The following is a 15,275-nucleotide window of genomic DNA, read 5'->3' on the forward strand; positions in this document are numbered from 1 at the left end:
AGCCAAAGGGTAATAAGAGAGTATTACCAGCAACTTTATGCCTGCCCATTTGAAGTGGGCAAATCTCTTGAAAAATACAAACTACCCAATTCAAGAAGAAATGGGTAATATGAGTAATATTTTATCTATTAAAGAATTTGCATTAGTAATTAAACATATTCCTCCAAACAAAACAAAACAACTACAGGCTCAGGTGAAGTTCACTATTGAATTCTATCAAATATTTAGGAAAAAAAGAATGCCAACTCTCCACATACTCTTCCAGAAAATTGAGTTTCCCAGCTTTGTCCCAATATGAGCTAGTATGACCCTGATGCCAAAATCGACAAACATATTAGAAGAAAATTACAGACCAATATTCCTCAAACAGAATCCATCAATACTTCATAAAAACTATTTTTATACCTTGACCAAGTGGGATTTTCCCCAGTAATGCAAGAATGGTTTACTCTCTGAAAAGCAATTAATGCAAGGCACCATAGTAATAAATGACAAAACCACATAATCATCTCAAGAGAAGCAGAAAAGTACTAAACCAATTCTTGATGAGCTATGTGGAAACAGGTGCAAATTCTGAATGTATCTAACATAAGTGCTGTTCATATCATCAAAGATTTATTAAGTATCTATGCACTAGAGCCTAATTTTTGGCTCAGAAAACATTAGGGAAAAAAGAGACAACCCCTAGCTTCAGTACAGCTTATATCTTTGTAATTGTTGTCATCATCACTGTAACATCATCATCATTCGTTTTACTCTGTTCAGATCCCTCTAAGACTAATAATGGCACTCTACCACACACTTCAACTTGCCAACATAGTAAGTTGCTATTGCATATCCAACTGATTTTACATACATACTTTGTTACATCAGAGGCACATTGTTTCTATTTTCTTAGGCCTGAACTACCCTAAATACAGTAATTGTCTACTTCCCTTCTTGTTTAAATAAAATAAAGGTACTTATCTCTACTGGAATTCTAGATTACAAAACAATAATGAAAAAATAATAATCCCTTACACTTGCATAGTGCTTTACATGTTTCAAAGCATTTTCAGATTGATTGTATCATGATCTCATTTGAAAAATTCTGTGAGGTCACTGGAAAAAGTAAGCAGTACCTTTATTTTACAGATGAGAAAACTGAGGCCCAGAGACGTTAAGTAATTTATCCATAATTCACAGCTATATAATTTCTTAACAGACATAGATGCTATTCTTCCAACGCCTTCAAGTTTCAGAAAGAGCAATGGTTCCATAAATATGCACTATCTTTCTTGAATACAGTGGCACATGTCCAATTTCCTAAACAGGCTCCTTCAAAAATAACCAATATGGCTTTTCCAATATGGCTACTAAGCTTTATCCAGTAGTAATCAAGTCTACTGTGGAACATAACACACTGCTCAAGTCTTACAGTTTTACAAAATGACCAGATTGGCTAAAGAGTGGGCAAGTGGCCTGTGTGAGAAAAATTACAGATCAAGGAACTAAGAATTCCTATTATTCTAACATTAGAATCCAAAATATAAATAATATTAATTACAGTTCCACGAAATTCATCTGTAATAATAAATTCCTCTTACTGAGAAAGCATGTTTTAAAGCTTTATACAGAACTATTAAAAAAAACCTGCTTTTTAAACTATGTATCAACTTAACTAGAAAAATAATCATCTCAATCCTTTTATTTAACAGAGATGAACTCAAAGTGCTAAAAAGTATTTTGGATATTCTTTTACCCAATTTCAGTAGAACTGCCTCTGCGCAGCTGACAGGAAGAAATGAAGAAAGGTTTCCTCTTCTATAAATAAAATACAGAAGTATGAGAAGGAGGGGGGCATTTGAAGTTGGTTGATTTGCTGTTCCTCTTTTAAAAATCACTAAATTGAATGTGAAAATAATTCAACATACTAAGTTGTTCATGGGTTTCTCCAAATGATTACAATCGCTGGAAAACAACCTTACTCTGTTACTATTTCTGCAATAAATTATATACGTTACAGAATAATGTCATTGGAGAAAAACCAACAAAAGCATTAAGAGATTATGTTTCTAGGCACATGCAGAGCTCATTTTACTTTAATCATACAGTTCTTTAATTTGGTAATTATAAAATATTCCCTGACAAAATTAGTTTAAGTTACAAACTTAGGAATGTAAATTTCATAGAGCCACCACTTTCTCTGACACACTGTCAGAATGTCACAGTTTTTAAATAATGACAGTACGTGGTATGGCACCACTACTTTTTAAAGAAATACATCAACAAGAACTTAATGTTCAGTTGGCTTCCTCAAAAGTAAACACATGAGGAATAAATAAGCAGGAATAGTTTGCCTGCTTATGAAACATGAAATTAACATGATAACATCTCAAATTTCACTCATCATCACCCCTACCGTGTATATCGATATCCATCTCAACTTGAAGAGTGACATTTTAGAACTATTTAACATGAAACTAAACTAGCAATTATAATTGACTCTCTCTCAAATGGCTAGCATTGCAACCAAATTTCTACCAGTTTTATACTTTAAGGTATAGAGAGAATGCCACATACATTCATAATGAAAATTGCCTATGTTAAAGTGAAAATTCTATTTATATTCTTAGATATTGTTATGTTAACAAGCTTCTGTTTACAGAATTCACTGCACAGCCCCTTGTTTGCTGTGCTGTACTTAAATATGTGGCTACATTTGCATCAGTGTTTGAATGTGAAAACATGAGAAATGGGACGCCTGGGTGGCTCAGTGGTCGAGCATCTGCCTTTGGCTCAGGGCATAATCCTGAAGTTCTGGGATTGAGTCCCGCATTGAGCTCCCCACGGGGAACCTGCTTCTCCCTCTACCTATGACTCTGCCTCTCCCTCTGTGTCTCTCATAAATAAATAAATAAATAAATAAATAAATAAATAAACAAACAAATAAATAAATCTTTAAAAAAGTAAAGAAAAGAAAACATGAGAAGTAAAAAAAAGGGGGGGGTAAGATACAATAAGTGGATAACCAGAATTAAATAAATATCTCATGGAGAAGCCAAAATGAGGCTATACGAAAATGTGAATAAAAATAATAGTTATTTGATCCTGATACAATATGTGCTATGTGCTATTATTATTCCCATTGTTCAGGGGGAAACTGAAATGCAGGAGATTAAAATATTTGTCCAAGGTCCTATAGCTAGCAATCAATTGAGTGAAAACCTGATCTCAGCCATGCTGACTAGAGAAGGTGAATCCCTGATTTTCCTTAAAAAGACGGTTGTTTTGAAACACAGATTTTTCTAATTATAAAATTTATTTAATTCATATGAACAATAAAATAAAAAAGTGAAAAAATTGCAAGCCACAAAATGTTTATGTGGCTGAAAAGCTTCTTGAATTATACTGTTTAACAACCAACTGACACTTGTCCCTGACATTTGGATTAGCCTCCCAAACATAAAACTCCCTACCCACCACCACATCTGGCATGAACCCTTCCCCACGCACTTCTTCTGCTGATAGAGCAGGAAAGTAATGATCTGGAATCATCCTACATACAGCATGGCTCAGAGTCCTGCCCTTTTCTCCTTTACCTTCTAAAGAATCCTAGGCATTCTTAGACCAGCAGCTTAGCATTTATCCCCACCCCTTACCTGAGGATGCATCTACATTCCCTGTTAGTGTCTTCCACAATATTCTTCCTACATTTTTAACATTGACATGTCTCATTCTCACTCTTATCCTCCTCTAGTCCCTAGTAGAATCTTGGAGCCTAAGGAATTAAAAACACCCCAGTCTTCTGCACTGGATCAGGCTTAGCAGCAAATCCACCTTTATTAACAATGTCATGGGCCTGCTCTGGCCTTGGAACACATTCCGAGCAATCCAGGATGAACCAGGAAATGGGATCTCTCAGTGTCAGTCCTGCCAGCAGAAGACAACTAGAATCTTGGTGGCATAAAGACTGTACAAGGCTAAAAAATGGAAAGAGTGAAAATGAACAGAGTCCAAGAAAAAAAACAATAGGAGGAGAAACTGAGTCTAAGGCAAAAAATAAAATAAAATAAAATAAAATAAAATAAAATAAAATAAAATAAAATAAAATAAAATAAAATAAAATAAAGGATCTATGGTAGAACAAAAACTGTATCCTTCTCTTGTTTAGTTGATGGAATATATTGCTTTTCTCTGAGACTATTGTTAAATTATTCTAAATTTTCTTCTGTTCCCTGCATTAAAGGTGTTTCTTCTGAGTCTTTTCTTTCTTTCTTCCTTTTTTTTTTTTTTTTTTGTTCTTTTGTTTTCTTGCTCTCTTTCTTTCTCTCTTTCTCCTGTTTAGGGAGCTTAATTTCTCTCTTTAAAGTTCAGAGTTTTTCTGAAATATCAGGCATTCGGGCCAGCAAGTGGGAAGTAGGTTGACAATTCTTACAGTCAGGACATAGACTTTCACTTAATCCCCTATTTATCAATCCAATTCCTCATCCCCAACTTCCCATATCCCAGGTGTCCCAAAGTCTCAAAAGTCTGTGGATTAATTTCTTCAAATAGTCAACTTCTTAACCCTATTGGGCAAGAAGAAGGGTAGTCTCCTAATAGTGTAGGGTAGTAGGGCAAAGAAGGGAGAGAAATGATCCAGTGACCTGATTGCTACTTAAATAAACTTTCAACCAACCATCATATACAGTTGTTAGCCTCATCTCCACCTGTAATCCTTGGATCCTTTTGAGTTTAGGGGAACAAAATAACTTGCTTTGCTTATCAATGTTACTCTCCCTGTAGACACTGAGTTTGAGTTTCTTCCACGGTCCTAAATTAGCCCTCTTCCCATGTTCCAGAAGTATATTGGTACACTCTTCTCTATCTCTTCTCCTATTGCCTCTCTCCTATGATTTATACTTTTAAAAATGTTTATTGTAACTTTAATGGAGTTTCTGGAAGTAATAGAGATAAATACATGTATTCACTAATATAGTTAAAAAACTTTGTTATTTTGAAAAAGTAATCACCACCAAATAACCTTTAATATATCATCAAATATAAAAATGCCCTAATTTTGGCAAGAATGCCTCTGGCATTTCACTTTTCTCTGATGCTGTCTGACTGAAGTACATTTTCTTATACAGTGAAGGTTATTTTATGTCTAGTTTATTAATATTTTCCCCTAGGAATAGGAATTGACTTTTGTCATGCTTTTTATCCATCTTCAGTGAGATTTTTTCTTTTGATATATTTCTGTAATTAATTATTAATGGATTCCTGACAGTAAGTCACGTCTTGGCTGAGCTGAATTATTCTTTTAATATAGTTCTAAATTTAATTTGTTGTATTTTACCTAGACTTTTTGCCTATATATTCATATTAGGGATTGGTGTATATATATTTTTTGTGGTCTTCTCTGCTAAGTTTTAGATTCAGGATTATGTGACCTTCAAAAATATTAATTGGGATACCTTCTATCAATTTCTGTTTAGGCAAATAAAAATTTGCTCCTTAAAAATTTGAAAGCTTACCACTACAAACATTTTGAGAGCTTGCAGATTTATACTCCAAAATTATAAGTAGTCACCCACTAAAATTTTACCTACTACCAAGTTTCATAAAGAATCCGGTTATAAGCTCTATTTTTATTAAATTTTGTATTTCATTTAAACTTTTTAAAGAAGATGTATTTATTTAGTTGTTTGAGATAGAGTAGAGAGAGTACTAGCAGGGGGCAGGGGGAGAGGGAGAAGCAGACTCCTTGCTGAGCAGGGAACCCAATGCTAGACTCGATCCCAGGACCCTGGGATTATGACGTGAGCTGAAGGCAGACAGTTAACTGACTGAGCCACCCAGGCGCCCCTCTTTATTCATTTTTAAAATAACTGCTCTATACCTGTTCCTAGTTATATTTCTAAATATTTTTAAATTACTATTTTTAAGAACCAACTCTTGGATATACAAGCACCACCTTTCATGGTTTCTTTAATTTTGTTTTTTATCTTATCCAATTCCCCTTGGTATTGTTATGTTTAAATTTTATATTTTAAGAAATATTCTATGTTCTTTTTTTTTGTAGTTTAAAGTGAAATATTTTGCCACCATATATTTGCCTGTTAATATGGCTTTGCTGCACTTCAGGAGATTTTTTTTTCCCCTTGAAAAGTGTTCTTATTTTCTAAATGACTCATAATTGCAGTTTTAATTGCCTCTGACCCAATAGTTTTGAACGGCTAATTTCTTCCAAGTAATTGTTTATTTTGCATTATAGCTTTTTGTTAATAATTTCTGGTTCTATTATATTGTAATCAGAGAATATGGTTTACCTAGTACCTTTTGGCACACAGCTTAATCTCTAACTCTACAAGACACTAAACTTGGCATGATAAAAAGACCTCTCATTCTCAAGCAAATACTTTATATAAGTATTATGTAAGTTACGGGAGTTTATCTTTTCATAATAGATGCTTTATCAAAGGGTCTTCTAACTTCTGAAATAAAGCCTTTTTTCAGTGTTTCATAACTTGGGAATTGTTGATTGGGATCCTGGATGGCTCAGAGGTTTAGCGCCTGCCTCCGGCCCAGGGCGTGATCCTAGAGACCCGGAATTGAGTCCTGCATTGGGCTGCCTTCATGGAGTCTGCTCTTTCCTATGCCTATGTCTCTGCCTCTCTCTGTGTGTCTCTCATGAATAAATAAATAATCTTTTTCTAAAAAGGTAATTGTTGATTTCTTTGTCCCTAACAAAATTATTAGCTCATGGTCTATTGTATAGGAAAAGGAATAACTTCAAGTTTCAACACAAAAGACAGGCCCAAATGAGAAGTGGTGTTTTCAATCACTTGAATAACCACTATCTTGAATTTTAAGAAAAATATTTTACAAATGAATTAATGGAAATGTACAGAGGCCTAATGACTTGCCCAGCATCTCACATCTAGGACAGAGTAGCCAGGGAAGAACCATTTTTTGGAGGGTTCTTCTGCCATAGTTCCCTTCCAATGTGCTCTTTTCTTTTATTGGCCCAATTGTGGATATTCACAAATTTTATGTATTTCTCATGAATCTAATTAGAACAATTATATGCTAGAAGAGAAGTGAAAATCAAGCCTAATGTATGAGGAAGAGGATTTTTAGAGAATACACATACAGAGACATACAAACACAGCTACAAATTATAGACTTGTGAAAAAATAAAAAATCTTTGAGATGAGATGAGGAAGCCTCTCAGGGGAACTCTGGTTACACAGACCATGTTATATTTAGTGGTCAATCTTGTCTCCACCAGAACATTTTAGTCATTAGTTTGAAATGTTTAAGTGAGAAAATAATCTGAAAAATTATTTCATATCTGTGTCAAGTTCCCACTCCTCTCCCTAGAAAGAATTTTAATTAGAACTCCAAAGAAAATAACACACTATTTTTAAACATGCCTAAACTTTCAAATGTCTGGCAAATGTGGTCATGGAAGGTGTACTGAGCCTGACAGAAGTTTAGTGTGTGGGTTCCAGTCCTGGTTCTGTGACCTGAGCATCTGTGACTTAGTTCTGTGACTCTACATATTTCTCTAGACCTCCTCTTCCTGAGAGGCTTTGCACAGATGGTCCCTACCATGTCCTTAAACTCAATTTTTGTAAAACCTAGTTTGTAAACGATATTGTCCTTTATTTCAGTAATATTCAGAATGTATCCAGAGCCAGAAAACAGCACTAGGTAATAGGTGACAGTATGAAAAGGGTAGTTACAGCTCCCACATACAACAAACATATAGTCATCCACTATATTTTCACCTCAAATAAGATGACTTAATTATTTTTTGTATATTTTTTATTGGAGTTCGATTTGCCAACATACAGCATAACACCCAGTGCTCATCCCATCAAATGCCTCCCTCAGTGCCCATCACTCAGTCACCCCAATGCCCCCACCCACCTCCCTTTCCACTACCCCCTGTTCATTTCCCAGAGTTAGGTGTTTCTCATGTTCTGGATGACTAAATTATTAATTTAAAATAGTCATTATTCTACTATGTTTTTCCTGTGCACACAACAGGCATTTTGTAACTTCTTTGAGAATTACTTAAAGGTGATAAAAAAAAAAAGAAAAAGCTAAACATTTCGGCTACAGTCTGCAAGCCATAGCATAGGTTCAAAAGTTACATTTTACCACACACCTAACAAAAGGTGGTGCTATATGCCTCAGTTCCATTTTCGTATGTGGTTGTTAGAGCTATTTTAAGTTTTAATTGAAAATATGCATTTTCTAAAAATAAGCTAACTGAACATATTGCCTCTTCTTTATATTAAAAAAAAACCAACTTTCTATTAATATATAATCCCCAATAATATCAGGGATTAATAACAAAAGTAAAAGGTAATTAAGTGGGGACATTTAAAATAAACGGAATTCAAAATGTATTGCATGCTTGATTATTCAACTAAAATTAAACAACTAATCTGAATATGACTGATGGGAATGTTGCTGAAGGAACAATTAAAACCGTGCAACTCTGATAACTACAATCAGAATAGCTCTCTTTTTGCTATTGGCCTTTTGTTATTTATACCTGAAATGCAAAACCATATGATCAGTTTCTCATCTCCCCTATGGTTGTGGTGATAGGTAAATCAATTGTTAATTGGTCAGCTCAAACCATCCTCATTTACTTATTATGTCTGTGCCTCTTCCTCCTTGATCTTAAATTTCCTTATGATTCTCCTCAGGATTATTTGTTTTATGTGAGTAAAACCAGAATGCCCCAGTGCTAAACTTACTGCTTTGCCATTTGTTTCAGATTATTCTTCCTACATGCTCCAATTTGCATAACTTTATTGTTTTGTGGATTCTAAGCTTGTGAATTTATTACCAAGGCACCTGCCAGTGTTACTGTATTTAAGGAACTGTCAGCAGTTTCTATTTTGGGGTTCTAAGTTGGCTACAAAAATTCACTATGGGCTAAATTTTGGCGTGTGTTATGGGGTAGCAAATGAAGAGGGAAGTATTTTTAGAAAGGGGGGAGAGAATGGTGGGGAAATAGTTTTTTGCTTGGTTTTTTTTTTTTTTAGGTATAGAAATATAAAATAGAAAACAGAAGTTGGTGGTTTCAGAAGTATTCTGAAAGATTAATCTGCTTTGGTTTTTCAAAGTTAGTACCTTTTTCAACCCATGAGTCTACATTGCAGACTCATGCTTTGAGGGATTATCAAAACATGAAAATTATCTTTTCTATGTACAAGCAAAGTATCTTGTGTAAGCATTAATTTTAATAAGACAGCAGTTTTAGGGGGTAAAAATCATCCATTCAGTGAAGACTAGACTAGAACCAGCAACAAGTTTCAGATTCCTGACAAATGACTAAGCATCTGAAGTGTGACCTTGAAGTGTGTCAAAAAGAGGTTCTCCTTCCCCCACTCCCTCTTGCAACTTAAAATCACTATTAGCACAAAGAGCCTCACTATGGGATCCCTGGGTGGCGCAGCGGTTTGGCGCCTGCCTTTGGCCCAGGGCGCGACCCTGGAGACCCGGGATTGAATCCCACGTCGGGCTCCCGGTGCATGGAGCCTGCTTCTCCCTCTGCCTGTGTCTCTGCCTCTCTCTCTCTCTCTCTCTGTGACTATCATAAATAAAAAAAAAATTTTTTAAAAAGTTTAAAAAAAAAAGAGCCTCACTAAATTGGGAAGAATTAGGGATGCTCCAAGTTTCATCTAGTTCTGAAGCTGACTCTGGAAAGAGTCTTCACAATCTTAACCTTTATTTGGCAAGCAAAAATAAAAGAAAAAAAATCCAAGATCCATCAGCATATCCAGAACTTTTGCAAAATAATGTAATCAGAAAAAATTAAACTTCTAAAGCATCAAGGCACAAAAGATAAGTATCATGCCCTTCTCATTACCCACACACGAGAGACTATACATATACATATCTTAGAATGAAGCAATAAACTATATTTTATACCCAATGTATCTTAGAAGTAAAATAAGTACTATTTCTAAATAATAACCAAAACTACTAAGCCAACTATATGTATCGACTGATAAACATCTATCTCTTAAGCACCTTTTGGGGCAAGGTCCTAAGCAGTTGGGTTAGTAACATATATAAAATTCTGGGGCAGGGATGAAAGTATAATGTGAAATGAAGAAAAGAAACAGAAGTCTACAACACATATAATCTGCATCCAAATACTGTCTATGGGACAGTACACTCTGGTCCATAGTTTTGAGCAAGTAAGTCTGTCTGGCAGGTGCATAACTAACTATTGTAAAATTGGAGACACTGAAATAATCAGAAACTAACATCGAACACTGAAGTATATAATTCATTCCATTCTCTCTTCAGACCTTACTCACCAACTGGCCTTGCAGTGATAATTTGAGTTTCCCTGTAAAGCAACTTTCAGTGAGTTAGCACGGAGTAGGATCACATTCTGAACATTTGGAGCAAATAATTTTAATCATACACCAATACATTTGCATTTGGAGTCATACATTAATATCTCGTGAGTCTGGTTTACAAGAGCCTGCTCCTGTATGAGAGCTCTAGTCCCAATACGCTAACCAAGTAAGTGCTTAGATCTCCATTGCTAAGGTCCACACCCTACAGCCTATAAGTCCCGTCCTGACACATGACAGTAACTTAATGAATGAGTAAAGTCAGTGCCACACTGTCAAAACCCCTGGAGGGTAGCCTGGCCTCTCCTGGTAGCCCACTCAAATTACTATGTAGTTTTTTTTCTCTGAAACTAAAAAGTTCAAAGAGGAAAGTAGTCATGGTTTGAATTTTGACAATTTCATTTTAATGAACTCCAAAAATAAATGAGCTAAAGCAAAGAGGCTTCTAAACCATACCTCATTTCCACTCTGATGTTTCCAGTCTCATAATTACTGCTTAAATAAATATCCTTTAAACCATGTTAGATTATTTTCCCCCATTTCTATGGCAGCCTACTGCTAAAGGACACCGTAGAGTTTCTAGCACAACCTCCTCTTTTACAAAGGAGTAAACTGGTGTTATTATTTCATGTAATCCTATAACAATAAAAAAGGAAATAAGTACCAAAAGTAGATTAAAATAACCAAGAAGTTGTTCCTCACTAATTAAAATCAGGAAGTTTGGTTAGTTTGATGTTATTAGGAAACAAAAAATTATTTCAGAGTAACTCATATGTATTTTTTGCTGTTTATCCAACTTAGTTGGTATAGGCTCTTCAAGTTTATCCTCAATTTTCTGGTTATTAATAGTTTTAATTAGCTTTTTCACATTTATGGGATGATAATAAAAACAGCAAGTTCCTCAGAAATATGTGTTTTTCTTTTAGTTTTTGTTTTCTCAAGCATAAAAATTTGAACCCCAAGAGTGAAGTGTTGCCTATTTCATGTTTTGTTTTGTTATTGTTTTAATTAGTGTAACATTCCATGTTTTGGCCTCTATTATTAAGTTTAACCACATGCTACTGCCCTATCTATAGGCCAACAGTGGTCAAATATCAGCAATTTCATATAACTCAAACTAATATTTACTAAAAAATGTAGTTCTTACTGCTAATTAACTATATGATAACATTATACTTTCTGGCCAATCATACCTAGTTTTTCCTTTTTTTTTTTTTTTTTCTCTGTAAGTAGGCTCCACACTCAGCATGGAGCCCAATGTGGGGCTTGAACTCACAACTCTGAGATCAAGACCTGAACTGAGATCAAGAGTTAGATGCTTAACAAACTGAGCCATCCAGATGCCCATATATCTAGTTTCTGATTCGTAAACCAAAAGTAAAATATTGCAGAAAGAGGGTTAAATTTAATTTGCAGCAAATAGGGATCCCTGGGTGGCTCAGTGGTTTAGCACCTGCCTTTGGTCCAGGGCATCAGGCTCCCTGCATGGAGCCTGCTTCTCCCTCTGGCTGTATCTCTGTCTCTGTCTTGTGTGTGTGTGTGTCTCATGAATAAATAAATAAAATCTTAAAAAAAATTTGTAGCAAATAACTCTGCTTATCCTAAGAAATAAGTTGATTTCCCTAAAAATAACTACTTGTAATCATATATGCACTCTACAAACTAATAAAAAAATGAAAACAAGATGTTTCCTTATTAAATAAAGTCCTGTAAGTAGTATGTCAAATATAAAATGAGCTCAAATAAAAATCAGTGTAAGAATTCATTTATAGATATCTTGCCACACATCTCTGTGGTGTTTAATGGGTCATTGGCACATGGGATATATGGCAGGGATAGGGAGTTCCTCTACTCTTGATTGCTTTTAAAAATACTTTGAAGTGCTACAAATCATAAAAGAGTGAAATGAGGGAAAAATAGGGCACTGCGGAGAAAGATCTATGTTTACCTTTGACTTAATCATTCAGTTAACAACCTATATCAGCTGTCCTCTGGATTCCAACTGTGAAGATCTCAGATTTCTAGAAACCTTCCACACTCTACAAAAGGGAATATAACCAGAAATAAATGACTTTCAAAGACAGACTTACATAAGAAAATATAACCTATACAGTATATAACTCTTATCTAGACTTTCTTACAGAATTTTTAAAAATCTGAACAGTTTAAAAGTGCTGAGAAATCCAAAATACATATTCATTTTGGTGACAGACCACATGCATTGTGAACAAGCTCCTCTTCCTAATCGGACTCTTTGTAAAACATGCTAGTATGTTTTGTGTTTGTGACAAAATCAGAAATATATAAATGTTGAAGAGAAATTGAGAACTGATTGTTAGCTCCTAAAAAGAATGTGTGACATATCCACTATATTTGCACAAAGTAGCTGAGAATATAGTATTACTGCTTCTTGTTACATGTTATCTAAATTACACTTCCAAGGTGCCTGGATGACTCTGCTAGTTAAGCACCCGACTATTGATCTGGGCTCAGGTCATGATCTCAGGGTGGTGAGATAGAGCTCCATGTCAGGCTCTGTGCTCAGCACAGTCTGCTTGTCCCTCCTCTGCTGCTGCCCCTCAAACCCTGCTTTCTCTCTCTCTCAAATAAATAAACAAAACCTTAAAAACAAATAAATAAATTATACTTTCTTCAAGCTTCCCTTGTCCAAAAGAATTTTTTAAAAATTCTAAGGGGGCAGCCCAGGTGGCTCAGCGGTTTAGCGCCGCCTTCAGTCCAGGGCCTGATCCTGGAGACCCAGGATCGAGTCCCATGTCAGGCTCCCTCTGTGAAGCCTTCTTCTCCCTCTACCTGTGTCTCTGCCTCTCTCTCTCTCTCTCTCTCTTTCTGTGCCTCTCATGAATAAATAAATAAAATCATAAATAAATAAATAAATAAATAATAAATAAATAAATAAATAAATAATAAGTTAGCTTTTATGTGCTAGTTAAATTTGCATCATTTTCATTCCAGAGTAGACTTAATAATTTCTAAAATTATTAAGTTCAATATTTTTAAACTTATTTAAAATAAATATAGGGCAGCCCTGGTGGCTCAACGGTTTAAGTGCCGCCTTCAATCCAGGGCCTGATCCTGGAGACCCAGGATCGAGTCCCATGGCGGGCTCCCTGTGTGAAGCCTGCTTCTCCCTCTACCTGTGTCTCTGCCTCTCTCTCTCTCTCTCTTTCTGTGCCTCCCATGAATAAATAAATAAAATCATAAATAAATAAATAAATAAATAAATAAATAAATAAATAAATAAATTCTAAGGGGCATCTGGGAGGCTCATTCAGTTAAGTGACCGGCTCTTAATTTCGGCTCAGGTCATGATCTGAGGCTCTGTGCTCATGGGGAGTCAGCTTGGGATTCTCTCTTTCTGTCTCCCTCTGCCTCTCCCCCCATTAGCGCTCTCTCTCTCTCAGATAAATAAATCTTTTTTTTAACCCTAAGAATGTTGTCATTTGTAAGAGAAACATATTCAAGTACGAATTTTCAATTTGAAGTTATAAAATGTAAAACCAAAACAATTATGCCAGACAAAAATGCAATTTGAAATAAAACAGATCTTTATGTTCACTAATAACAAAAACAAGAGTAAATAAAATCAACCATGAACAATTTCATTTCTATATTAGAGTCTCATCGGTCAAATTTGTCACCTTGAAAATTGTTTTCACTATATACAACATCTATGTTTCAAGAATAAAACTCAGCTGAATTTATTTACTTTTGTCAAACACCATTAGTTATAGCCAGTGACAAAACCAGTTAAACATTTATTTCAAATGATTATTTCTGCCTATATTACACCAGGCCATGTGATTTTATCACAAACTGAAGTGAAATATCCCCAACCTTGAAAAATTTTATGTACTCATTTTTTTTTCAAGTTTTTCATTTTAATTCCAGTATAGTTAACATACAGTGATATTTTAGTTTCAAGTGGACAATATAGCGATTTAACAATTCTATACATCATCACTCAGTGCTCATCATGGTAAGCATACTCTTAATCCCCTTCACATATTTCACCCATCTTCCCACCATCTCCTCTCTGATAGGCTTTATTTTAAGTGAGTACCCTTGGCTAAAGTGTTTTTTTTTTTTTTTTCAACACGAACATTTTTTACTTGAAGCATACTTCAGAACACCTGGTTAAGACATTCCATCCAAGAAAAATAAAAATCACATTTTCCTCAAGTACACACAGAAGAATCCCCTGGTTAAATCACATGGAAAAAGATATAACAAATATTACAAATTTAAGAAAACTGAAACCATACCAAGTATATTTTCCAACTACAATGGTACAAAACTAAAGATCAACAACAATACAAAGCTGGACAATCTACAATGTAAATATTAAATATTTAAATATGTCAGTATTAAAGGACACACTACTGCACAAGCAGTGGGCCAAATGAGAAATCAAGTGGCAAATCAAAATATGTCTCAAAACAAAAGAAAGGGAAAGCACTATATTCTAAAACCTATGGAATGCAGCAAAAGCAGATGTTAGAATGAAATTTATGATATAAACGCTTGTATTAAAAAGAAAAGTTCAAATCAACAACTTCACATTATACCACAAGGAACCAAAAAAAGAAGAAATTCAGCTGAGATTTAGTAAAGGAAACAAATAACGGGGTGGGGGGGGACTAAATATTTGTGTTGTAAAATCAAATAAAACACGATAACTATAATATTACTGAAACCATCTTCAAATTCAAAGCTATCAGCTTCTGCATAAATCTGACAATTTCCATTTCATCAGAGGAAGGGACTGAACCACTGCATTTCATGGAAATTATCTTAACTGTCTTAACTTTTATTCTGTATCTCCTTTGTTTTTTGTTTTTTTCTGAAGGTGGCAACAGTAGAATAATGGGTACAGTTTCTCTTAAATCCCTGAAGCTA

General features: G+C 34.8%; 1 protein-coding gene across 7 annotated transcripts in view; it reads right to left on the bottom strand.

Moving 5' to 3' along the window:
* HDAC9 (histone deacetylase 9) overlaps positions 1-15,275 on the bottom strand; it is a 1,013,161-nt gene that overhangs the window by 683,933 nt on the left and 313,953 nt on the right. The window contains exon 1 of one of the 7 annotated variants that reach the window (XM_077856631.1): positions 12,307-12,397. The exons of the other annotated variants lie outside the window; for them this stretch is intronic. The gene's annotated coding sequence lies outside the window, so the exon portion shown is untranslated. Of the gene's footprint in view, positions 1-12,306; positions 12,398-15,275 lie in introns of those variants that run through there. 7 annotated transcript variants of the gene reach the window in all.

Source organism: Canis aureus, chromosome 18, assembly GCF_053574225.1.
Source record: "Canis aureus isolate CA01 chromosome 18, VMU_Caureus_v.1.0, whole genome shotgun sequence".
NCBI classification, from domain to species: Eukaryota; Metazoa; Chordata; class Mammalia; order Carnivora; family Canidae; genus Canis; species Canis aureus.